A 27,063-nucleotide genomic window follows, 5' to 3' on the forward strand; every position below is an offset into this window, starting at 1 on the left:
ATTGCTTTTGACTCGTAACCACTTGTAACCACTCGCCTCCACCTACCCTCCTCTCCTCCTTTCTGTACACATTAATTGATTTGATTTGCTTACTTTATTTTTTGTCTATTAGATTGTAAGCTCTTTCTTCTATGTTTGTGCAGCGCTGCGTATGCCTTATAGTGCTACAGAAATGCTAAATAGTAGTAGTAGTAGCACTGCTGTGGACTTCATATAAAAACTCCCAGGTACACGTCTCACTATTGCTCCTTTATTGCTCCTGTTGAGCCCTCTAAAACCCATCCAAAACCCACTGCCCCAACTGTACACTACTACAGTAGCCCTTATGGGCTTATGTGGGTACAGTAGGTTTTTGGTGAGTTTTGGAAGGCTGACACATTCCACTACAAGTGTAACAGTTAGAGTGGGATATAGGCCTAGGTCCCCTTCTGCACAGTGCACTGCACCAACCACTAGGTTACTCCAAGTACTTGCTTGCTGCTCTAAGAGGACTGGCTATAGCATTTGAGGTTATATGGTCATTTAGGGCACTTTGTAAGGCTTAGTTGTTACTAAAACAGGTCTAGCTCAAGATGTCTTAATTTTAGTCTTGGATGTTTTTGTTTTGTTCCACTATTTATTTATTTAGATTTTGCTCACACCTTTTTCAGTAGTAGCTCAAGGTGAGATACATTCAGATTCTCTGGATATTTCTCTGTCCCACAAGGGCTCACAATCTAAGTTTGTACCTGAGGCAATGGAAGGTTAAGTGACTTGCCCGAGATCACAAGGAGCAGCAGTGGGATTTGAAACAGCCACCTCTGGATTGCAAGACCGGTGCTCAAACCACTAGGCCACTCCTCCACTATGACTGAAAAACGTCCAGGTTGAATACCCAAATCCCACCCTTAACATGCCCCCAACATGCCCTCGAGATTTGGATGCACTGCAGATAAACAGCATAGAAAAATGTCTGGAAAATACCGATTTGGATGTTTTGGAGAGAAAAACGTCCAAATGCTGCTTTATGTCACTTTTTAGACGTTTTTCTCTTTCAAAAATGAGCCCCATAGTAACATAGAAAGTGACAGCAGATAAATACCTGAATGATCCATCAATTCATGATTAAATCAGCAATGAATGTGATATTATGTACTTGATCATGGTCTTTCTTTGGTGTTTCTGGGACATAGATTGTAGAAGTATGCCCAGCTCTGTCCTTATGTTCCAACTACTGGATTTGCCATCAAAGCCCACTCCAGCCTATCCAAATCCATCTTGCCATTTGCGGGACCCATACTGTAAAAGTCTGTCCAGCACTGTCCTTGGTTCCGGCTACTGAAGTTGCCACTGAAGCCCTTTTCAGCCCATCCTACACTGGATTGCCATATACAGAACACAGACCTACAAAGTCTGCCCAGCATCAGCCCTAGCCTTTCACAGCCAGAGTCACCATCCAAGCCTCATTCATGCATCCACACACATGCAGCCATTTAAGTTTTTTTTTACCATGTTTTATCATTATCATACTACCCAAAATCCTGCAGTTATCACTACATGTAAACTTTCTCATGTATTTCTGTTACTCATGATGTATTGTAAGCCACATTGAGCCTGCAAAGAGGTGGGAAAACGTGGGATACAACAACAACAAAAATAATAATAATAATAATAAATAAATATACATCTTCTGTGTTCATCCCACGTTTTTTTTAATTCCATCACTGTTTTTGTCTCTACCACCTCCCTTGGGAGGGCATTTCAGGCATCGATCACCCTCTCCATGAAAAAGAATTTTCTGACATTACTCCTAGGTCTTTCACCCCACAACCTAAGCTCATGTCCACTAGTTTTATTGTTTTCAAATGGAATTTTTTTTCTCATTATTTTTTTTCAGATGGCATTCCAGTACAACTAGATAGCAAAGAGTACAGGAAACAATGTGTCATGGGTCAGCTCCCCTTAGATTTTCATGAGAGAAAAAGAAAAGTATATTAATGTTTCCTCCCATAGGCAGTGGGCTTTTTGGTTTGGTTTTCTTTCTCTTTTTTTGTTGAAAAAAGTGCGAATATTCAGATGCAGGACTGTCCTGAGCAGGGAGTGGTGAATGGAGGTGACTGAAGGGGGGAGTGGCTATTTATATTCCTCACAATCTATATTCCTTGGCAGATATCTATAAAATATATACAATATCAATATCACATTAACACATATAATACATAACAAGACTAAACCCCCCCCCCCCCCCCCCCCCGTTTACTAAACTGCACGGCAATGTCAACACAGTCCATTCCAAGTAAATGGGCTGTGTCAGCATTAGTGCACTTCCAGCCACTAGCATGGCTTAGTAAATAGGTGGGTAAATCTGTTATTTAACTGTATCCATTGGGTGTACCCCTTTCAAAATTACTCACTTTCAATTTTGAATGCCTGCTGAAATAACAGTTTTCAAGGCCTTTTTCAAACAATTCTAGATTCCTCGTAGATCTTAATGAGGAGGTGTCACAAAACGCCTAGCACTCGCCTGGGGTTACTCTGTGGCCACCTGAAAAGTCTGCCCAGCATTGCTCAGCCTCACCTGCACTTGGGCTCGTGCTCTATACTGGCACCCTCCACCCAACGACTGGGTCCCGCTTAACTCTGGGCTAGTCTTCAACTTTCAGGTTATTCCACAGTGATTTCTAGGACACTGGAGCCACACTCCAGGGGTCCCACAGTTGCTAGAAAGCACTTATAGACTCCCAAAATACAAACCAGGATTCTTAGTCAGTCCAGGACAGCAGAGTCAATAAACTAATAATGTTTATTGTCATAGAACTTGAACAGTGAACAGAAAAATGTGAACTCAGCAAACAATAACAGGTAACTAAATATGGATAAATTATAAAACTATAAAACTATCTAAACATTTGTTTATTACCTGGGTAGTACCTGGGGAGGTCAGGAAATATAACTGCTCACAGGTTATAGCATATAAGTGCTCACAGGGTCTCAGTAAAGAGATCTTTCTCTCTCCACTCCCTGGCTGAGACTGGGAAAAATCCAGTACCTTCAGGCTAGATTTGAAATCCAGGATCAACTAGAGCCCAGGGCATCAATTTTGAAAGTAGCTGCCCAATGGTACTGCAGATTGCCTTTCCATGAGCTGAAACTGGGGGAAGAGGAAGCCTTTTCCTACAACAGCTGTAAAACTCAAAATAAGCACCATCTGCTGGCCAATTAGGAGAAATAAACTTCATGAAATAATATAGTTTTCAGGCTTAGAAACCCACTGTTTCATCACAGGAGGGCAACATGAAAAATAGAATTTCTGTATTCATCTAGATGAATTGAATGAAAGAAAAGAATCTCCAATAGCTTAGCTGAAGCAGATTTCAGGGATTTGGATGGCTGATGTAAATGCAGGCTTGAGGAAATTACCAATGGAACTTTATTAGTCAAATAAAATTTTATATTTGGCTATACTCTCCTGGAGGAAACGTCCATAGTCTTCTATTGAGGTAGATATGGGTGACACCACTGCTTACCCTGGGATTGGTAGCATGGAATGTTGCTACTAATTGGGTTTCTGCCAGGTACTTGTGAGACTGGATTGGCCACAGTTGGAAAAAGGATACTGGGCTACATAGACCATTGATCTGACCCAGTATGGCTATTCTTATGTTCTTATGTGTTTACTTGGGGCATAAATAATTAAGATAGCTAATCATTTCTGTTGCATATCCACCCTTACTAAAAAGTATTATCATTGGGGATTCTGGGCAGTCGAACACCTGACAAGGAACAGCCTTATTAATCAAAATGGCTACCCCTGTTCTATGTGGCCCACAAGAGGCTGATTAAACTGCCTTACCCATCCTTTTCTCAGCTTGCGATCTTCTGCTTCTATATTCTTGGAGGCATGCAATATGTGTACTCTGTCTACGTAGCGCCTGAAATATTTTGGATTGTATTATCAAAGAACTAATCTGTGCCACATTCTATGAGCCTATTCGCAGTAGAACAGTGGTCATCCTTTGCTCAATTTAACATTCATCACTGAAATGCTAGCTGTACTTCAGGATTCGGGTGCTCAGCCTCCACTCCAATCCCAACATTGATATAGAAAACTATCATGGTTCTAGTAGGACAATGTGTTGAGAATGGATTTGCAGACCAAGTATCCCCAAATACCATTGCTCACCTCCACCTTCCACCCTGCAGGATCCATTTGCCATTATTCCCTCCCCAACCCCCCATCCCCAATATACCTACAGCAGCTATCCTGCAACCATAGGTCACACTTTGACAGCTGACCCCTCTCTGACACCTAGCCATCTTCTCCCCCCTCACCTAGCAATTACCCCACTTGCTCTGCCCACACATATCCTTCATTCTCTCCAAGCTCAGTTATCTATCATGTGTATACATTCCCCATATATCACAAGTAGATTCCAAGCAAGTCCCCAATTATAGGAGAAGTCACAAATCGCAGTTAAGTTTAGACCCTAACATTAGTCTAGATATTTATTTATCCACCATGGAGGATGGCATTTTCAGGTGCTACCGGGACTTCCTTCATACATTCACCATTTGTTCTAGGACCCACCCAAAGCAGTTTGCTTCTTCTTTTGATGCAGGTACCAGACTGCTATGTGTCAAGCACTCCGTAGGTCCCTCCTATAATATGACTATTGGGTTCATAACCCACCACAGAAAGAACTAGATACACTGCTCAGCCAGTGTTCCATGGTGAGGGAGGCCATACCAACAACACTATCAATGATACCATCAAAGGATGATGCACCCCTATAAGAGTCACCTCACTGCTGACTCGATCCATCTCTGTTTGAATCCCCCAAGCCCACTAGACATATCAACACTGATTCTGCCTCCTGCAACAACAGGTAAGCCAGGTACAATAATGCAAATTTGATTTTTTTTTTTTCAGGATCAGCTTAGCATAGCTCAGATTAAATGCTCTCCTCTTGATTGAGATTCCTAAAAAACATAAATGTGCTTGTTATTGTAGTGCAGGTAGTTTTTCTTCTTATACACATGCAGTAACACAACTTTGTGGGCATGGTTAAAAATTTTTGCATTAACCTTTCATGGACTACTTGAGACTCCACTGTGCCAACCAAGACAATGGGTGTGCTCTATTCACAAATCCCCCAAGTGGGCCTATAGCATGGCTTGGTAAACAGGATCCTTTGGGTGTAACTCTGTTACCACCAGCCTTAGCCTGTGGTCTAGCCTTAGCCTGTGGTCTCCTTAGACTCCAAATCTGCTGGGTTCTAAGGAGACTCTCACTCCTCGTCCTCCTCCCTTTGGATTTGGCACACTCCTAGGATAGCAAGGAAGTGAATAATTTGAGGCAGAGTGGGCTCATGAGGTTTATTGAAACACATTCCTTTGAAGATACTCCCCAGTGGGAATTGTCTGAAATACTTCTCCGCTCTGACCAGGGCTGGAATTATGTATAAGCTAGACCAGATGTAGCTCTGGGGCCTCATTATTATTATGCATTGCTTTAATATTGATTAATAAAAATGTTTGTATATAATAGATCGTTTTATGCATACTCTTTCACAAGGATATGAAATTATTAAACCTAAAATGTACTTTCTACTTAATTGAAAACCTCTTAAATGTTACAGCTGTGGGGCCACCATACATATACATCCAGCCCTGTCTTTGAACTCATTACACAATATGTCAGTAGAGTCACTGTGCAACTAATAAGGAATATTGAAATCATGCTGTTACAATAGAATCGACTGCTATAGGAATTTTCTCTTCTGCTGCTGCACATACAGTAAAAACAGAACCCTAATGATCCCTACAGATAAATAAAAGAAAGTCTGGGAGTAGGTCACTCTCAATCCAAACATACTGTGATTATATATATATCAACTCTGCTACAGTCTGTCCAGACTTCCTCCTCTTCCTCCCTCTCTAATATTCTTATTTAATCTTTCTATATGCTTAACTGTTTATTGAGACCAGAAACAAAGTGACACCGTGTGCTCATGGGTTCTTTGCGGTACCCAATATCAGCGCACAAAAAAGGTAACCAATTTTTTAATATATAAAATCTTTCCATTCTCCCCACTCATCAACCGCCCTTCCTCCTACCCTCCCAAATCATGATCAAAGTCCTTCATCAGACTGCAGAATAGAACAGACCACCATGTCCTATCATGCACGCCTCAGTTTCCTCCATATTCTAATATTCATGACAATTGCAAAACTCTTGGGCTGTCCCTTGTGTCTAGCCTTCCTGTAGCTCTGCTCAGCTGTGCCCAGTGATTCCTATTCTTTTTTCCATCTCTCCTCCAATCTACCTCTACACTGTCTCTCAGGTACCTCACAAGTAAAAGAAGCACAACGTTGGGTCCTGACCTTAGCACATCCTACTCCATCTCATCCATCTCAAATGAATCAACTGGGACAAATCCGGGGCCATACCCATGAATGGCCACACAACACACACAGATTTAGGATCTGCTAACTTTTTCTGGTCTCCTTTATATATTAAATATCTGGGCCTGCTTTTCCATAGAGACAGAGAACAAATGATGGAATTAAATATGGATAACGTCCTAAAGAAAATAGATATTTTACTTCAAAGGTGGACCCCGTTAATGCACTCTTGGTGGGGTAGGATCAAAACTATAAAAATGACACTTATGCCTGCTATCAATTACTATAGTAGCATGTTACCAATGTTGGCTCCATCCTTTTTTTTTTTTTTAATAAGAATATAGATTTAAAAACCTTACTAAATATCTATGGAAAGGTAAACAACCTAGAATAGAATTAAAGACTCTCAAATTTTCTAAAGAAGACTGAGGTGTTGGATTCCATGATTTTTATACTTACCATCTTGCTAATCTTTTACATTATGGAGCCCAATGGTTATCTAATCAAATTGACCAATCTTACAGTTCTGATTGGCCCCTGATAAAAAAGGTACTTCTTTAGAATATGCCTCTTAAATTTCTGCCTTACACTAAACTCTCAACTATTTGTCCTGATATAGACCCCACAAGATCTATACTCATTGCTTTACTTGCTTTAGATAAGACATTATATACAACTTGTTGACAGTCTATGGCTACACCAATTTGGCATAACACCAAAATAATGATAGATAAAAAAAAACCTTATATTGGCAATCTTGGTGTCTAATTGGAATATGGTGCTTAAATCAAATTATTATTGAGAATTCATTTCTATCCTTTCAATTTTTAATGAACAAATACAACCTTCCCATCACACAAATTATAATTGGATACAATTATAACATACTATTAAAAAAAGGTCTCTCTAGTAAATCATACTTTAATTTCCAATATAGAAAAGTATTGTAATTTGGCCATTATACTTGTTCATACTACCTCATTCCTTTATAAGAAAATGAGAAATAAATTGTTTCCTCTTAGCTCATCTTTAAAAACAAAATGGGAAGCAAATTCCAATTGGATGGGAAATTGTGCAGAATGGAAAAAATTATTTTCGTTGTATAAACAGACCCACACTTTTCACTGGCCTCACTCAAACATTGTACTTTTTAATCCATAAAGCACCTTGGACCCTACATTAACCCCCAGATTCTACATAGCGTGACTTAAGTTGCATGCACAAATCCAGTCATATTCTGGATTTGCACGTGCAATTTATTTAACAAGCCAATCAGTGCTGATAATTGTCACTTAACAATCAATTGTTGACACAAATTGGCATTAATTAGATTTATGCAAACTGTCTAAGCGCATTCTATAATGTGATCTGCATAACTTCTAAGTCGCATAGTTGAAAAGGGGCGTGGCCATGGGCTGGTCATGGGCATTTTGTAAAATCAATGCGTGTGGCTATAGAATACACCCAGTCTGTGTGTAATTTAAGCATAGGCATTTACGCCAAGTTTTACTTGGCGTAACTGCCCATAACTAAATTTAGTTTTGCAGATTGGTGCTTGGCATATTCTATAAATGGTGCGGAAATGTAGGCTTATTCTATAAATTTAGGCATACTTTAAAGAATATGCCTAGGCATATTTCATTTCAGTGTCAATTTTAGGTGTGATATATAGAATCTAGTCCAAAATGTTTAAGGCTGGTCTTTCACAAGATATTGGCATTGCACCTCATCACAAGGGGAGCTAAATCATATAATATATTATTACCCCTTGATTTTGTCTTTCTGGACATCTATATGGGCTGCAATTAAAAACTTTCTCACTATAAATGAAGACTTGACTTTCCCTAGAATTTTATTTAGATCATTAGCTTTCTCCAAACCATTAGATAAATGGCAATCTCAATTGCTAGATATTGTCTTAGCTATTACAATCAGAAGCATAGCCAGGTTGTGATGCTACAGGGTGCGCACGTGCACTGCACAGCATAAATGCAATGGGCCGGCTGAAAAATAGGCGCCAGCGCCATCTGAAGTCTGTTTGGGGAAGCGGACGCTCCCCTGACACCCCACCTAGCTACGCCACTGATTACATTACAGATGATCTTCTCAAACTGGAAAACTGCATCTTTGCTTAATACTATGTTTTGGTGGCATACTATTGCTATGATTCATGCAGTGGCATTCCTAGGGGGGCTGACACCCGGGGCGGATCGCCGATGCGCCCCGCCCCCCCGGGTGCAGCGCCCCCCGGATGCAGCGCACCCCCCCCCAGTGAAAGGACACCCCCCGCGAAAGAACCCCCACCCAGGTGCACGCCGCTGGGGGTGTGCCACGCGCGCCTGTCCTCCGTTCATTCCATGCTTCTTCTCTGCCCCGGAACAAGAAGTAACCTATTCCGGGGCAGAGAAGAAGCATGGAATGAACGGAGGACAGGCGAGGCACCCCCCCAGCGGCGTGCACCCGGGGCGGACCGCACCCACTGCCCCCCCTAGGAACGCCACTGGATTCATGGATATGAATGCAAAACTGTTAAATGTACCAGTAGTTATAAGTCTATTGAAAAAACTCTGGTCACCAATTGCCTCTTTCCAATGTGTATCTTGACACTTCATGGGCACCCCTATTAAAGTATTTCTTTTTCAGTTTTATTTTCATTTAACAATTTTCATTTCTGCAGAAGTACACCTGCAACACAACAAAGTCAATATACATAACGGACATATTTAACTCTTCCCCTCTAAGATCACCAATGTGTATATCATATACGATCCTTATTCGACCATAATATCACCTTGTATTTGTTTATACTGGAATTGGCGAATGCCGACACGGTACCATGTAAGCCACATTGAGCTTGCAAATAGGTGGGGAAATGTGGGCTACATATTCAAACAAATAAATAAATAAAAATATTCATAAAAACCTTCTCTTTTTTTTGTTTTTTGATTCTATATATTGATTAGTACTCTATAGCAATATTTGTATGGCATTTCCCATCATCTCACTGTTGGAACCTTTTACTAAGCCACGTAAGCGTCTACGCATGCCCAACATGCGCCAAAATGGAGTTACCGCCCGGCTACCATGTGGCTCTTGTGGTAATTTCATTTTTGGTGAACGTCTAATACGCGCATTTGAAAAATAATTTTTATTTTTGAATGTGTGTATTGGATGTGCGCCAAGTGGCATTTGACATGCGTAGGTCATTACCGCCTAGTTACCGCGTGATATTTTACTGCTAGGTCAATGGCTGGCGGTAAGGTCTCAGACCCTAAATGGATGCGCAGCAATTTTCTTTTTGCCGCACGTCCATTTTCGGCAAAAATTTTTAAAAAAGGCATTTTTTACAGATGTGCTGAAAAATGATTCTGTGCGCGCAGAAAACACGCGTCTACACTACTGCAGGCTATTTTTGAGTGTGCCTTTGTAAAAGGGCCCCTAAAATAGTTATTGTTTATATTATTATTAATAAAATTTCTTGTTTTATACTGTAAAGTATTTTTATATCGTATTTTTTTATTTTTTGTCAAAAATACAAAAAAATTATGTGGACAAAAAAAAAAAAAAGAGAGATGCCACTGTCTGATGTTTGAGCAAGGCAGGTTTCAACAGGACTAGAGAGAAGAGGTCACATACAACATTTAACTTATAAGTGCAAAGGTTACAGGACCAAGTGAGAAGAATCTTGCATTAGCTATAGGGTGCCAGTATAACACAAATTGAATGTAAACATGCACGTGGAATAGTGGAGACAGAACAGACTGACTCCCTCCCTCTGAAGGCTGCTTGGAAGGAAGGAAATGAAGCAAAACCCTCCTGCTGCTATGAGTCTGAAAATGAGGGGTGGAACTGCGTTTCAGCCTGTCCCAGAAATTAAGCCCTGGTATGAAATATTCCTATTACTAAACATTGCAATTAGCTTTCTGTTCCTTCTGAAGATTAACATTCTGCACTGAGTACTGGGACAGCTTGGGATTCTCACAACATTTCAGTCTTAGGAATTTCTGCAGACTCAAAGAGCTCCAGGAAGTCAAAAGCATTTTTTGACAGTTATTTTGCATCTCTGCCTCGTTGCTAGCCATGGGTTTCGTCAGAATGAAAACCACTCTGCAGTCCTGGTCTTCACAAGAGGAAGTTTGTGTGCATGACCTCCGGACTTGTTCTCTTCTTTTAGTAATAATTTACAATTAGATTACATTGTGGCTTTTGTCTGAGTTAGATCCCAGTGTCCTGTGCACTACATCCCTAAAATATATGTGCAGCCTACTCTGAAGTGCATGACCAAGTATTCTTACTTGCATACTGTGTGACAGTTTCTGTAGAAAAGAGGGAAGTGGAAACTGTTTTTTTTCTTGACACAAAAAAACTAAAACAAAAGACAGCACACTAAAAACAAAATAAAACAGATCACTTATAAAATACAAGTTCCCAATTAGCCTGTGTTTCCCCATAAGCAGAGGGTAGAAACCATACTGAGCAAGTCAGGTCAGATATGAACAAGATTCATAGCTCAAGTGGATAGAGGAACTGGGCTGGGCAGGCTGCTTAAAATTAGATACACTAAAAAATGATTCTTCAGACTGACAGTGGACAAATTTTAACACTTTCTTTTCAATGATCTGGATTATTACCTGAAATATTTTAGCACAAACTGATGAGGTCTTTCCATAGCCAGTTTTGAAATACCAAGAAAATGGTAAGCTGCTAGGGTAGGATAAGGATTTGGATTTATCTCACATTTTTTCCAATAGAGACTATTTCTATTTTTATACAATACTTCCTTGGTACATTACTCTTTTTTTCTCACCCTGCATGTGCTTCATTTTCTTGCAGTTTTTTTTTTTTACCAGCCAGGTTAGTAGCTTGGGGGTGTTGCCAGAACAAAGTGGAACTGATCTCGATCACAGCTAGGTTTTACTCCTGGGGGAATCTAGTGGCAGTGGTGTAGCCAAGGGTGGGCCTAGGCCCACCCACTTTGGGCTCAGGCCCACCCAGTAGCAGCACACCTATGATGTGGCTGGCAGGGATCCCCAAGCCCCACTAGCCAAGAACTCCCAACAACTGTCCCTCCTGCATACCTTGTAAATAGCAGATCTTCACCTGCAGCAAGCAGCGACTGATATGTACTGTTCACACCAGCCCCACAGCCTTCCCTCTGATGTATTCCCGCCTATGCGGAAACAGGAAGTTGCATCAGAAGGAAGGCTGTGGGACCAACATGAGCTGTGTGTATTAGTTGCTGCTCGCTGCCGGTAAAAAATCTGCTACTTAAAAGGTATGCAGGGGAGGGGGGATGTTTGAGAGACTATATGGCATGCAGGCGAGAGAAGGAGAGACAAAATCACTTGTGGGACAGGGTGGAGTTCTTCTGCCCACCCATCTTAGGCCCAGGCCCACCCAAAATTGGGTGTCTGGCTACACCCTGTCTAGTGGTACTGTGCATTGCAGAATTTTTACCAAATTCCCCTCCTGTTTTGAATTTTGCACTTGCTATGCAGAAAGCTACACAGGAACCACAAAGCAATGGTGACTCATACATCTACCCTAAATGGTACCACCACCACCAGCAGCTTGTCTTCTTGCTCTCTTCTTCCATCTCCACCTGCCACCCCCTTTGACATGAATGCACCCCCTCCCAGTTGCCGGCCCAGTACTGATCACCACAAGTGGAAGGAGCGGGAAAACAGCTGTGCATCAGACTGCATTAATGTTGCCACAACAGGGTTGATCCAGGCCTGGCTTTACCTGATTGCATGCAGGGACTTGTAGTCTTGCTTTTTTTTAGAGACTGCAATAGTGAAATCAGAACTACAGGTTCTCGCCAGAGGCATAGCTAGGTGGGTCGCTAGGACAGCAGCCGCTCCCCCAAATGAAATTCCGATGGCGATGGCGCCTATTTTTCACGTGATCTGTCACATTTAAAATATGCGCTGGCACCATCAGCAGTCTGCTCTCCGCTCTTCCTGTGCCCTCAACCTTCTGGTTCCCGCATACAATGGTGCAAATCCAAGGCTGGAGCAATCCTGTCTGACAAATTTGGATCCAGTTAGCAATCCTAGGCCACATCCTCCTCTTCTGCTGCCAGGTAATAAATGTAAATTTTGAATTACAGGGCTCTACAGTATCCTATGTGGTTCAATACTCAGCTGCTGCTACTACTACTACTACTACTACTACTACTACTACTACTACTACTACTTATCATTTCTATAGCGCTACTAGATGTACGCAGCGCTGTACACTTGAACGTGAAGAGACAGTCCCTGCATGACAGAGCTTACAATCTAATTAGGACAGACAAACAGGACAAATAAGAGATAAGGGAATTACTAAAATGGGGATGAGTGGAGGAGTGGTCTAGTGGTTAGGGTGGTGGACTTTGGTCCTGGGGAACTGAGGAACTGAGTTCGATTCCCACTTCAGGCACAGCTCCTTGTGACTCTGGGCAAGTCACTTAACCCTCCATTGCCCCAAATAAGTACCTGTATATGTAAGCCACATTGAGCCTGCCATGAGTGGGAAAGCGCGGGGTACAAATGTAACTAAAATAAATAAATAAAATAAGGGTACTGAACAAGTGAGTAAGCTGCTCTCCTCTTCTTTCAATTGATCAGCCCCAGGCAGAGGTATGTGCTTGCATGGATGGTGCCATGGAGAGAGGAGGGAGGGAGAGAGACCTGGGTGTTTGTGTACTAGAGGAGGGAGTATGTTTATGCAGCAGGAAGGTAGAGAGCTAGGTGTTTATGTGCCATAATGGTGGCAGCAGGAAGAGAAGAGAGAGCTGGGTGTCTATGTGCTGGGAGGGGGTGGGGTGAGGCAGGAGGGGACAGCTATCTGTCTATGCCCTGGTAGTATTGGTGTTGGGGAAGAAGATGTAGCAAGAGGGGGGAGAGACTTGGGTGTCTGTGTGCCTGGGGGCTGGATGCAGTAGGAGGGGGCAGGGCCGCCAAGAGGGGGGCAAGATTCCCCAAGCCCAGCCTCCAAGGGGAGCCCGGCGCAGGGGTCTGTCTCTCTCCTGCTCCTGTGTGTCGGGACCTGGGTGATTGCATTAACACAATTACCTGGGTCCTGGCACACAGGTGCAGGAGAGTGACAGACCGAGGGAGGAGCAGATGCAGGAAGGTAAGGCAGCAGTGGGGACAGCTGCCCCAGCGTGGGGGGTGACTACAGCTGCAGCAGCCCTGCCCCAGGTCCAGTCTGTCTCTCGGTGGCCCTAGGAGGGGGAAGAGCTGGGTGCCTGTGCTCTAGTGGGTGAGGGGGAAAGAAAGCTAAGTCAGAGGTGGCCAGTTCAAATCCCACTGCTGCTCCTTGTGATCTTGGGTAAGTCACTTAACCCTCCATTGCATCAGGTACAAACTTAGATTGTGAGCCCTCCTGGGACAGATAAATATCCAGAGTACCTGAATGTAACTCACCTTGAGCTACTACTGAAAAAGGTGTGAGCAAATCTAAATAAATAAATAAGTGTCTGTGTACTGGGGGGGGGGGGGGGGGGGGAAGTTGGAAAGGTATGTGTAGATGGGGAGGAGAGAGAATGCTGGAGAAATTAATAGATGGATTCAGGGAGGGCTGGTCACTGAAAGAGAGCTATGTGAAGGAGTATGCCACAGGTAGGTGTAGGGGAGATGTTCACTGACAGACAGCTATTGGAGGTATATGCTGGAGAGGGTTGTTTTAGGGGTTTTAGTTAGGAGCAAGATATGAGGAGAAAATGTCCTGGGGGAGTGAAAGAGTACAATGGGTGTGTCAGTGTGTGAGGTTAGGGATTTCAGAGATGTCAAGTTACCCATTTTCAGGCTGGAGACTTTTAGGCCAACCCTGGTTTTGAACTTACATCCCAACACAGTGTGCTATTTGTTAGTGTCTTGTCCTGCCCATTGAAATCAGGTCCCATAATGCACAATGGGGTGGTCAGAAATCCAGGACTGTTCCATAATCTCCAGCCTAGAACTGAGTAACTTGGTATCTAGGGGTTTGAGAGAGAGAGAGAGAGAGAGAGAGAGAATTATGAGGATGTGTTTGTGCCAGGGCCAGGGGAAGACTTTGAGAAAGAAGGGGAAGGAGAGAGAACTGGGGGCATGAAAGGCCTTGGGGGGGGGGGGGGGGGGGCAGCAGTGCTGCCAAGTTTCCCATTCCAGGAGGAAGACTTTTTGGCCAGACCTGGTTTTAAGCTTACATCCCAAAGTATGCTAGTCCATGATTCTATCCATTGAAATCGGTGCTGCAGGTCATAATGCACCAGAATGAGGTTGGCAGAAATGCAGAACCAGCCAAAACGTCTCCCTCCTCGAATGGGTAAGTTGGCAGCTCTGGATCTGAAAGTAGATTTTTGCTGAGGGTTGCCACCTGACCAGATCAGCCCCAACAGTCTAGACCACTTCTGATTTTGCCCCTTAACAACTCTGGACTGCAGCTTTGCTTTTCCAAAGATGCCAAGTTACCCAGTTCCAGCCAGGAGGGAAACTTTTGGTCAATCCTGATTCTGAATTTACAAACCAGAGCAGGATGGGATTTGGAATCCCTGATTCTACCCATTGAAATCCATAATGCATCAGAATAATTGTCAGAAAGCCAGGACTGCCTTAAAATCTACCTTTTGGAACTAGGCAGCTGTGATTTTCTGAAAGATACCAGGATTTGAAGCCCATAGATAGGAAAGGATAACACCAGGAAGGACAGAGGCAGCTTCTTAAGATTGCCCTGATTTTGAGTCTACAACAGCTTTTGGAGGGAATCTTTTTATCATTCCTGGTTTATGATCTCTTGTGGGTGTTGGGGTTGGTGATTGAGTGGGAAAAGTGACTAGGGTTGCCCATTGATCCAGAATCGCCCGACAGGGTGGATGCAGTCCTCAATCCTGGGTTTATTCCACTGCATGAAATTCTCATTTCCCCATTGTATTCCCTAAGAAAAACACGACTTCACATCCCTGCATGCAACCCTTTTGAGTGAATCTGGATCCAGCTGGCAACCTTAAAAGTGGTGAGGGTCACAAGCAGTCTAGTCTCCCTTGAGGTATTAGGTAGCAGCTCTTTCAAAGCAGAATCTTAACAGGGTTACTGCTGCTGAGTATCTCATCCCTCTGGAGAGAGAGGGGAAAGAGACAGTCTGAGCAAAGTGTATCCAACTAACAATAACCCCTGGCCATTTGGAAAGGCCAAACCTGATTATTCATTAGCACATGTGGAGGGGCATTTTCGATATGACCTTTAAATCCAGCTTTGGACGTGTTACTCAAAATGTCCCAAATTTGAGTGGCAAATATGGTGATTTTCAAAACAGAAAAATGTTTATCGTTTTGTTTCAAAAAATGGCCATTTGTCAGATGTTTTTGTGCACAGTGCGTCTATCTTTTTGGACCATTTTTGAAAAAAAAAAAAAAGTTCAAGTGAAAAACGCACAAAATTGGGATGTAGGAGGAGCCAGTATTCTTAGTAGACTGGCCACACAGACATCTCAGGAGAGCAGTGGGGCACCCTAAGTGTCACTGCAGTGCACTTCACATAAAAGGTCTCAGGTACACATCTCACCGTTAACCCCCCCCCCCCTTATGTTGTATGATGAGCCCTCCAAACCCCACCAAAAACCCATTGTACCCTAATGTAACCCATAGAGGGTTAATAAGAAAAAGTACCTGGCTCCGGGGCCATCGCGGCAGCTGCTGGCGAGATTTTTGGCTGCGTTCGTTGCAGCAGCATGTTTTTATCGGCAGCGTTCACGCAGGGGCCTGGATTGTTTAGGCGCGTGGGCGCTAAAGCAAGATCGCGTCGGGAAACGAAGAAGGGGAAAGCTTGGGGAGTGTTCTGGGCTCTGATTGGCCCTGCGTCGGCGTCTGACGTCGACGTAATGACGTCAGACGCACGTTTTTGACGCAGGGGCCGGGATTCTATAGACTTAAAGGGAACCGGCTCTTTTAAAAGTGCAGAGCCGGTTCCGAAGAGAATAATAAGCCAGCGTGGGACCGGAGGAGGTGAGGAGAAGTGCTCCGATGCACTCCCTCAGCGGTTTTATTTGTTTTTTTTAATAAATCAGTCAGCTGCGATGTTAGCGCTGCACGCGCTGAATAGATAGGAGAGACGGGTGCAGAGGTGGGCACGAGCCAGCCACTAGCTCGTGGACGGAGCTGGAGCAGGAGGCTCGTGCCAGAAGAGAGTAAGGAAGATTTTTGGGTTTCAGGAACAAAAAGGTATTAATATTTGCATTTATTTAAACAGCTGTTTATTTCTTTAGGTTTAAAATGTATTTAATATAATGTGCAAATGCTTTATTTGTGTACTGGGGGTTTAGAGTGCCTGGGGCTCGTGCTTAGAGCTCGAGCTCTGGCAGAGATGTCATCAGGTTCTAAACGGGGCAGTTGGCAGTTGGGAGGTAGGTGCAAAGCTGACCAGACCTGTAGTATAGGTCTCTGGTCAGTGGAGAGTGAAAACATTATAAAACCGGACAAATTAGAGTTTTGGGAAACGTGTGTGTATAGAGAGTGATTTAATATGATTGATTAATTTGTCTAAAGCCTGCCGCGTCTTTAAAGGCTTTTTAAAGTTGTGGTTGGGAACTGTGTGAGCTGGCTGAAGTGTTTAGGATAACATAAATTAATACAGTCAGCAAGACTTAACTGTTTAATAAGCTGGTAAAGCTTGTTCAATGAACTACTTGTCTTGTGAAATGTACAGGACTAAGGTGACAGTTTAAATGTTCAATTCTTACTGTCAGATTGAAGGAATGGAACGCCGGTACTACCTGAATACTACTGAGCAACAGGACAACCTCATGTTTTGTGCCTACTGATGGACTTTTACTTATGCACTCTACCTCTGCTTTTGGCTGTTTGGCCACACCTTATTACTGCACTGGACATTTGTGCCTTATCCAGTTTTACTGTTTACTAATGAAAGAAGTTGCTGTTTACTAATGAAAACACAGAATGCAGGGCTATTAGACATATAGCTTGTAACAGTAGTTAGCAAGGCCTATACAAGACCAGCTTGCCTGTAGCAACGCCATCTGAATAGACGACCTTGGAGGGTGCTGACACCCCCCTGCATTCCTGAGCCGAACCTTATCTCCTGTGCTAGAAAGGAGCATTGTGTGTGTGTGAAGAATAAGCTGCTAAGTTTCGTTTTTCTTGTCAGTATCATTTTAGTGTTATGACGTGTGTACGTACTGGGACTACACTTTTGTACTGTAAGAACTACAAATGTTTACTGCGCATGACAGGTATGACGTGTAAGGGGCCAAATGCGCAGGCCCAGTAGGGAAGTATAAATGTAAGCGTCAGATGATTTATGACACACAGTGTCCCTAGGCTACTCGGTGCTGTTCACTTGCTAGCAATAAAGTTGCCTTGTTTGGAACCAAAATTTGCCTTTCGTCTCCTGATTTCCCACCTGTTTCATTGGCGACCCAGATGGGACAGAAGTAGAAAGGGGAATCGGATTATATTCTTCCCCTCCCCCACTGCAGTCGGATCGGGTCATCGATTCCCACCCGAGGAGGTGGTGAGTGGCCACCGCTGATTTCAGCGTCCATCTCCCGGAGGAGGGCCGATCAACTCTGCCTGACTGTAGAGGGGGCTGTGTGGTTCCGACAAGGCACCTTTTCTATTTCAGGGAGAAGCGCACGACGGCGCGGCCTGCGACCCCGGCGGACAGGCGAGTATACTCTACGTAGTGACCGGCCCAGTAAGGACCGAAGAAGAGGCGTGATCACCCTCTTTTAGCCAGTGACTAATACGGACTATTGGTATCCGACTAGGTCCCGAAACTCACTAGGCTCCGGCGACGAAACCGAGCGGCGAACGAACGGGGGGGTTTCTTGTGGCGTATGAAAGTGTGTGAGTGGGCTTGCAGTTCCAGGCCGGGCGACCGCGTCCTGGTCAGGCCGAGTGTTGACCCTTCTGTGTCTGGTGGAACGAGACCCCTTACTCCTCCACCTCCCCTTTCCCCCTTTGTCCGTCACCTGTCCTTTGGCACTCAGGTTAGGATGGGCGGGGGTGGGTCTTCACCGTTAGATTTAATGACGGAACACTTTAGCGAAGTGTTCGACCTAGATAAATGTAGCAGGGCCGGGATGATACAGAGATGTCAATTTATGTGGCCAGGGCTAGGAATTGCTGGATGGCCCCCGGAAGGGTCATTCGAGTATGAAAAAGTGGCGGCGGTCATGAATATTGTTATAATTGAGGGAAACCCAGGCTGCCCCGAGGACATTCCATACATAGAAGCGTGGTTGGATGTAGTCCGGGATCCGCCGGCTTGGGCCCAACGGAAGGTAGAAAAGGCCGCCCTTATGTTGGTAAAGCAGAGAAAAGGCCGGAAAACCAAACTTAGAACCCTGCCGACCCATGCCTTCGCTCTCCAAAGCTCGGCAACCGCTGCCGTCCCGAAGGCCGCAGGGACCGCCCCCATACGGCCTACCGCCCCTAGCACTGAAGCCACTGAGACCACGCCCCCTGCTACCAGAGTCAAGGCAGGAACTACGCCCAGTACTACCAACACACTTTCTAGAAAAAAAACCCCAAAGAAAACCGCAGGGAAAGTTCAGGGTTCGGCCGAGAAGAAGCCTCCAAAAGCCCCGATACTTGCTACGGCGGAAGCATACGAAGACGACATTGCGCCGCCGCCCTATGCTCCTATGTACCCTGACCTTACGGGCCTAGCAGAAGGCCCCGCTGACGCCGGGACTTCCGGGTCAGAGTCGGATGCCGGGGAGACGTCCCGCCCAGCCTCACCTGAGTCACCTGGCCTCGCAACCACACGGAAGAGTAAACGGGTTGTGAAGAATATTACTCGGTTCCCCCAATCGAGTCCGCAACAGGCCCTTCCGTCCAGCCGAAAAGGGGGAACCTCTCACTTATTCCCAGTTCGACAGTCCACCACCTATACCCCTAACCCGGCAGAAGGGGGGGGCCAGCCCATCGAATCAACAGTCTATAGCCACGTTCCCTTCTCAAGTGCCGATTTGTATAACTGGAAATTCCATGGGCCGTCCTACGACCAGAAACCCGAGCAGCTGATAGAGCTGGTGGAAGGCATTATATACAGCTACAATCCAACTTGGGCCGACCTTAGGCAGTTGAGCGCCCACATCCTGACCTCTGAAGAACGCCGCCTTTTACAACAAAATATGGAGCAAGCCATCCGGGATGCGAATCCGGCCCATGCCAATTTACAGAACCTACTAGAAACGGAGGCGCCCATCGCTGCCCCCACGTGGGATTACCGAACCGCCGAAGGCCAAACCTTTATCCGCCGATACCAGCAGGCGTACCTGGCCGCCTTAAAGAAGGGGAAGCAGAAGGTTACCAACATGGGAAAAATCCACAGTGTGGTCCAACAAAAGGACGAGAGTCCAGGGGACTTCCTTGAACGACTTATGGAAGCATTTAGGAGGCACAGCCCGATAAATCCCGAGGACCCTAAGAACCTCCCAACCGTGGTTATGAGTTTTGTTAGCCAGTCGGCACCGGATATACGAAGAAAGCTACAGAGAACAGAGGGGTTCGAAGGGATGAGCCTCAGCCAACTGAAAGCTATAGCTGATCGCGTGTTCGGATATCGCGACCAGGAGGAAAAGGTGGAGGCCCGGAAGGAATCGACCAGACGGATGCGGGAGAAGGCAGATGTGTTGGCTACGGTGCTGGAAGAACGAATGAGGTCTAGACCAAAGGGGAGGGGCAGGAGAACAAGAGGAACGCGGTCCCCCATAGGGCGTAACCAGTGTGCAAATTGCCGACAAGAAGGACACTGGTGGGCTGATTGTCCAGAGGAGATACGGGACAACCCGAGAGAAGAGGAATCATGGGACCGGCAGAGAGAGGAGGAGACCGGCGACCGTACGGGGGCCCCTAGGCGAGGCCGTGGGAGGGGCCGCAGAGAGAGAGGACGGGATGACCGGAGGGAATGGCAGATGGCTGTGGACGCTACCCGAGACGGCACAGCATGAAGAAACCGGGAGGGCAGAGTCCCCACTGACCCTCTGGTGGAAATTCGGGTGGGGACAGAATCTATGAAGGCCTTACTAGACACAGGGGCCCAGCGATCTGTTATCACCACTGCCATAGCCCCAGCCACGAAAGAAACTATACCAATTGTGGGAGCCTCCGGGAAATCCCTTGCGGCCCCCCTCCTCAAAGAGCGCCAAGTCCAGATCGGTGGGACGATGGTGTCCCATCAGTTCATACACATCCCTGGATGCCCGGTCCCCTTGATTGGTCGAGACCTACTCTGTAAGCTCCAGGCCACCTTGAAGTTCAAGACTACGGGTGAAGTGGAAGCTCGCTTTGAAGATCGGCCAGTAACACTTATCTGTCCAGTAAGAGAAGAATGGAGACTACATGTTCCCCCAACTGTGGGACCCGGCGACTGCCGTTACGACCAGAACACCCCTTTCGGCCAGCAGAGGCGGGCCATAATGGATGAAGTGCCTGATGTATGGGCGGAATTGAACCCCGGCGGACTGGCCGTTAACGCTATCCCCATCTGGATTGAGCTCAAACCAAATGCTCAAGTTGTCAACCAAGGACAATACCACATCCCCTATGCAGCCCGGCATAGTATGCACACACATCTACAGAAACTCCTTCAACAGGGAGTCCTTAAACCAATCAGATCCGCATGGAACACCCCATTGTTGCCCGTTAAGAAGCCAGGAACATCCGAGTACAGACCCGTCCAGGACCTGAGGAAAGTCAACAACCAGGTAGCCGACATAGTTGCCCTCGTACCAAACCCATACTCCATCCTAGCCCAAGTGCCATCTCAGACCAAGTGGTACAGTGTCATTGATTTGAAGGACGCCTTCTTCTCCATCCCCCTCGCCGCCGACAGCCAGAAATTGTTTGCCTTCACGTGGGAAGACTTGCAGACGGGAACCAAGCAGCAATATACATGGACCCGTCTTCCTCAGGGGTTCAAGAACTCGCCTACCCTCTTCGGCGACCAACTCGCCCAGGACTTGAGGACGTATCAGGACGAGTATGGGCCGGTTGTCCAATACGTGGATGACCTGTTGGTGGCCCGTGAAACGTACACGGACTGTGCAGAAGCTACCCTTTACCTCTTGAAGACCCTGGAAGCCCAGGGGTACCGGGCCAGTCGCAAGAAGGCACAGATATGCGAGATCGAAGTCGAGTATCTGGGGTTTCGCCTCCGAGAAGGAACCCGAAGGCTCGGTATCCCCCGAACCCAAGCCATCCGCAACCAACCCACTCCTGCAAATAAGAAGGAACTACGGGCACTCCTCGGAGCCGCTGGATATTGCCGCATTTGGATTATCAATTTTGCCATCCTGACCCACAGTTTGTACGCCAAACTGAAAGGACCTGAACTCGAGGGCCAAAATCTCCAGTGGGAGAAACACGAACTGAAAGCCCTTCAGGACCTCAAGGAGGCCCTTGTGGCTCCACCAGCGCTCGGACTGCCAGATGTGACTAAGCCGTTCTACTTGTTCATCGACGAAAAGAAGGGATTGGCACTTGGAGTCCTTACCCAACTGGTCGGTACCTGGCAACGCCCTGTAGCATACCTCTCCAAGAGCATGGACAACGTGGCACGAGGATGGCCGGGCTGCCTACGAAGCATTGCGGCTGCTTGTCTCCTGATACACGAGGCCAATAAACTCACGTTCGGCCAAACACTTTTTGTGACCACACCCCACACCATCCGCGGCCTACTAGAGAGCCACGGACCCAGATGGATGACCAACTCCCGATTGGTCAAATACCAAGCCCTCCTGTGCGAAAATCCGGAGGTGCGAATCCTGGACACGACCAACCTCAATCCTGCCACCCTCCTTCCGGCCCCTGAACCACCACTCCACGACTGTGAAGAGGTAATGGCCACTGTGCACTCGAGCAGACCTGACCTGAAGGATCAACCCTGGCAAGGGGGCATCACCCTTTTTACCGATGGAAGCAGCCAGGTGGTAGAGGGAATTCGAAGAGCTGGCTATGCGGTGGTGTCTGAGGACCATGTGATCGAGGCTATGGCTCTGACACCCGGAACATCAGCCCAGAAGGCGGAGCTGATCGCCCTCACCAGAGCCCTCCTGTGGGCTGAAGGAAAAGTTGTCAACATTTACACCGACTCCAAATACGCTTTCCTCACCCTCCAGGTGCACGGAGCCTTGTACAAGGAGAGGGGATATCTAACAGCTGAAGGGAAAGGACTTGCAAATGCCGCTGAGATCTGCCAATTACTCGAGTCGGTATGGAAGCCGAAGAAGGTGGCTGTGATGCACTGCAGGGCCCACACTGGAAGAACGGACCCTATCGCCCGGGGAAATCAGCGGGCAGACGACGCTGCAAAAAGGGCAAGTCAGCTCCCCTACTCCTCTCACCCTTCTGACCCCGTACTCGTCGTCCAGCTCCCTACGGAGACCCCTATTTACACCCCCCAAGAAACGGAATGGGCCCAACAGGAGGGTCTACAGTCACGCAATGGCTGGTGGATACTACAGGATGGGCGCATATGGATACCCGAAGCCTTGGCCTGGACGGTGGCCAAGGAGGCTCACGACCGCACCCACCTGGGAAGGGACGCCCTGGGGCGCTTACTTGAGAAGACCTACTACATCAACAAACTATCCCTGTGGACCAAAAACGCTTCCAGCCGATGCGCGACTTGTGCCCGGAACAACCCTCGAACGGGGCCCGGCCCTATGCCAGGACATGTTCTCCGAGGCACCAGCCCTTTCCACGTGTGCCAGATTGACTTCACACACATGCCCCCGGCGCGCGGCTACAAAGCTATCCTCGTCGCCGTGTGTACCTACACCGGATGGATTGAAGCCCAGCCTACTAGAACGGAAATGGCTAAAGAAGTTACCTCCCTACTGCTTCATCAAATCCTACCCAGATACGGCCTCCCCAAGCAAATAAACTCTGACAACGGTCCCGCCTTCGCTAGTGAAGTAACGCAACAGCTCAGTACCAGACTGGGCCTCGACTGGAAGTTGCATTGTGCCTGGAGACCCCAAAGCAGTGGAGTAGTGGAGAGGGCTAACCGATCCCTGAAGAACCAGCTAGCCAAGCTATGCCAAGAAGCAAAAGCCAAATGGCCCGACCTGCTTCCACTGGCCTTGCTGCATCTTAGGTGTACCCCCAAGGCTACCGGCCTTACTCCCTACGAGATGATGTATGCTAGGCCACCACCACTACCCTCCTTTCCCGATTCCTTGCAGATACAGGGTGAGAGTTCCTTAGTGAAACAGATGAGAGCCTTACACCAGGTAGTGCAAGACATCCAGCAGTACACTGAAAGAGTAGCTCCCTTGGTCCTCACCAATCCTACGCACAGGTTCAGGGTGGGAGACGAGGTCTGGGTAAAAGAGTGGGATGAATCTGACTGCCTCAAGCCAAAATGGAAGGGGCCCTCCCTTGTTCTCCTAACGACCTCCACCGCTGTTAAAATTGCAGGAAGCCCAGTGTGGATACATTGGACCCGATTGAAGCCTGCTGCTCCCACTAGCAGCACCCTGAAGCGTTGGACTGCGCACCAACATCCTGACGCTCCATTACGGCTGACTCTAAGAAAGACGTGAACCACCAGATTCATGCCTGCCCAGCAACAGGAACTCAGTTTCTGGACCCACTGCGTTTTTGGCTCTCTCTTTATCGCAGCCTTCATCGTGGGCCTCATTATCTTCTTGCTGCAAAAGCTCGGATACCTCCCACCACATATATAATGCTGACCATCTTCCTTCTCCTGTGTGCAGTTCCGAGCTATCATCCTGCCACCCTGAGCCTGAATTGCACTGAATGTTTGCGCCTCGTGCGCCACCGTATAGAGGGAGGATATCACCTAGTCACTACCCTCATTCACCAGACGCAGCCCCCGGAAGGCGATTGCCAGTTTCTCCCGACTTGTGCCCTCATCACTCCGAATGGCCTCCAACAGTTCCACAGATGCCTCCAAGGAAATCTCACTATCTGCCACAGCCCTACCAAACCAAGATACTACAATATCACCCTCAGCGTAGGACTACCTGCGTATGTGGCCGGACCTCCGGGAGTCGAGGGAGATGGCATTCTGTATTACATTAATTCTACTCGTATCCTTGTCGGTGGCATCCAAACTGTAGCAACCCTCACCTTCGACGTCTGTGCCGCCATGGACAAGCACCCTTGGTCTCGCAAGTGTGGTAGCCAGAGTTGGCGAGAGGCATACGTTAAGGACCACAAGTATGTCTGCCCCTTCAGTCCAGACATGAGATGCTGCTCCCCGTGGGTGTGGCTCCCATGCGCCGGCGACACTCGAGCCTCGGGCTGGGACCGAGTATGTGCTTATACGGGAGGAGGATATGCCGGATGCGCCGGCCTGGGCGAATTTCGTCGAGGTTCTGGTAACTATGTGTCCCTAGACTGGCCCATCCGAGGACACGACATGCCCTGGAGAGGAACGTGGGGCCTCGGCATTGACGGCGGAGGAATGGATCCGTTGACATATATTACCATATATCAGAGTCTCGAAACGAAGCCTCCTACGCACTACCAGACTACTGTTGTCGGCTACCAAGACGTATTTGATGAAATTGCTCGTGCTGAGCAGACCGAGACTAAATTCCCCATTTCCCCAGAAGCCCGAAATATGTTCCTCAATTTGGCTGAAAACATCGCCCTCTTTCTCGGAATTGCCAACTGTTTCGTCTGTGGAGGCACCGACATGGGTGAACAATGGCCCTGGGAAGCGAGAGAGATCCGACAACACACATGGGATGCACTCAACACCACTAACATTACCTTTCCCCAACGGCCGAAGCCGTACGAATGGGCCCTGAGAACAAATATCATAGGTACCCTCTGCGCTAGTCGAGCGCCATCGAAGCGTTACTCTGTACCAGTGGGAGACTCTGCTTGTACGGGGGTTCTTCAGTATAATGGCAGCCGGACGACCTGGTGGCAAACGGACAACCTGCCCGCCCCGGAGCCTATCTGGACAGAACCCACCTTGAACACGACATGGACATACGGAGGGAACGCCTCCCTCAAGTGGGTAGCCCCGGCGGGCTACTACTATATCTGCGGACGCAGGGCCTATGAACAACTCCCGACCCGCTGGTACGGTACCTGCCTCTTGGGCACGGTCCGACCTAGTTTTTTCCTTCTGCCCATACAAGTCGGCGAAACTTTGGGAATCCCCCTATACGTGGAAAAGGGGCCTGATAAACCTACCCGACGAAAACGGTCTTTCCCAATCATCAAGCCCAAAGTACAGATTGGAGACTGGAAGGACAACGAGTGGCCGCCTGAACGTATCATTCACTACTATGGACCGGCCACATGGGCTGAAGATGGTACATACGGGTACCGCACCCCTATCTACATGCTGAATCGCATTATTCGCCTACAGGCCGTACTCGAAATCCTTACTAACGATTCTGCCCTGGCCCTCAATATCCTAGCTCGACAGAACACTAAGCTCATTACCGCCGTCTACCAAAATCGCTTGGCTCTTGACTACCTCTTAGCCCAGGAGGGCGGGGTGTGTGGCAAGTTTAACCTCAGTAATTGCTGCTTACAGATTGATGACCAGAGCCATGTCATCAGGGAGATAACTGACCGGATGGTCAAACTAGCCCACGTCCCCGTCCAGACCTGGAACAGTGCGTGGGATTGGACTTCCTCCCTCACCAGCTGGCTCCCAACCTCCGGGAGCCTGCAAGGCCTCCTCGTCATGGGTGGCCTGTTCTTGCTGTCTTGCCTAATAATACCTTTGTCTCTTCCCTTAGTTTTCAGGTGTCTCCGCTCCACCATGGAAAGCATCGCTGACCGCCGTGCTGCTGCCCAACTTATGGCTCTCCAGATGTACTCCCCCATTCCCCAGTCTGATGAAGCTGACGATGAAGCACCTTGTGGCTGATGTGCACTTTGAACCCCCTGAGTCACTCAATGGGCCATCACCCTTGTGCCAGCAAAAGACCGGCTACAAAGGGGGGGGGATTCCACTAGGGGCCCTCCGTCTCAACCCCGGCGAAGCAACCAACGGCTGCGCAAGGGCTTAGGGCTCGCTTGTTGCCTCCCTCGCTAACTGTCCTTGTCCTTTCTTTCCTTTTCAGGGTTCATGGAGGTGATACTCTCCACCAGAATGGATGTTCAAGTATCAAAAGGGGGGAATGAAGGAGTGGAACGCCGGTACTACCTGAATACTACTGAGCAACAGGACAACCTCATGTTTTGTGCCTACTGATGGACTTTTACTTATGCACTCTACCTCTGCTTTTGGCTGTTTGGCCACACCTTATTACTGCACTGGACATTTGTGCCTTATCCAGTTTTACTGTTTACTAATGAAAGAAGTTGCTGTTTACTAATGAAAACACAGAATGCAGGGCTATTAGACATATAGCTTGTAACAGTAGTTAGCAAGGCCTATACAAGACCAGCTTGCCTGTAGCAACGCCATCTGAATAGACGACCTTGGAGGGTGCTGACACCCCCCTGCATTCCTGAGCCGAACCTTATCTCCTGTGCTAGAAAGGAGCATTGTGTGTGTGTGAAGAATAAGCTGCTAAGTTTCGTTTTTCTTGTCAGTATCATTTTAGTGTTATGACGTGTGTACGTACTGGGACTACACTTTTGTACTGTAAGAACTACAAATGTTTACTGCGCATGACAGGTATGACGTGTAAGGGGCCAAATGCGCAGGCCCAGTAGGGAAGTATAAATGTAAGCGTCAGATGATT

Source organism: Microcaecilia unicolor, chromosome 4 (genome assembly GCF_901765095.1).
Source record: "Microcaecilia unicolor chromosome 4, aMicUni1.1, whole genome shotgun sequence".
Taxonomy (NCBI): domain Eukaryota; kingdom Metazoa; phylum Chordata; class Amphibia; order Gymnophiona; family Siphonopidae; genus Microcaecilia; species Microcaecilia unicolor.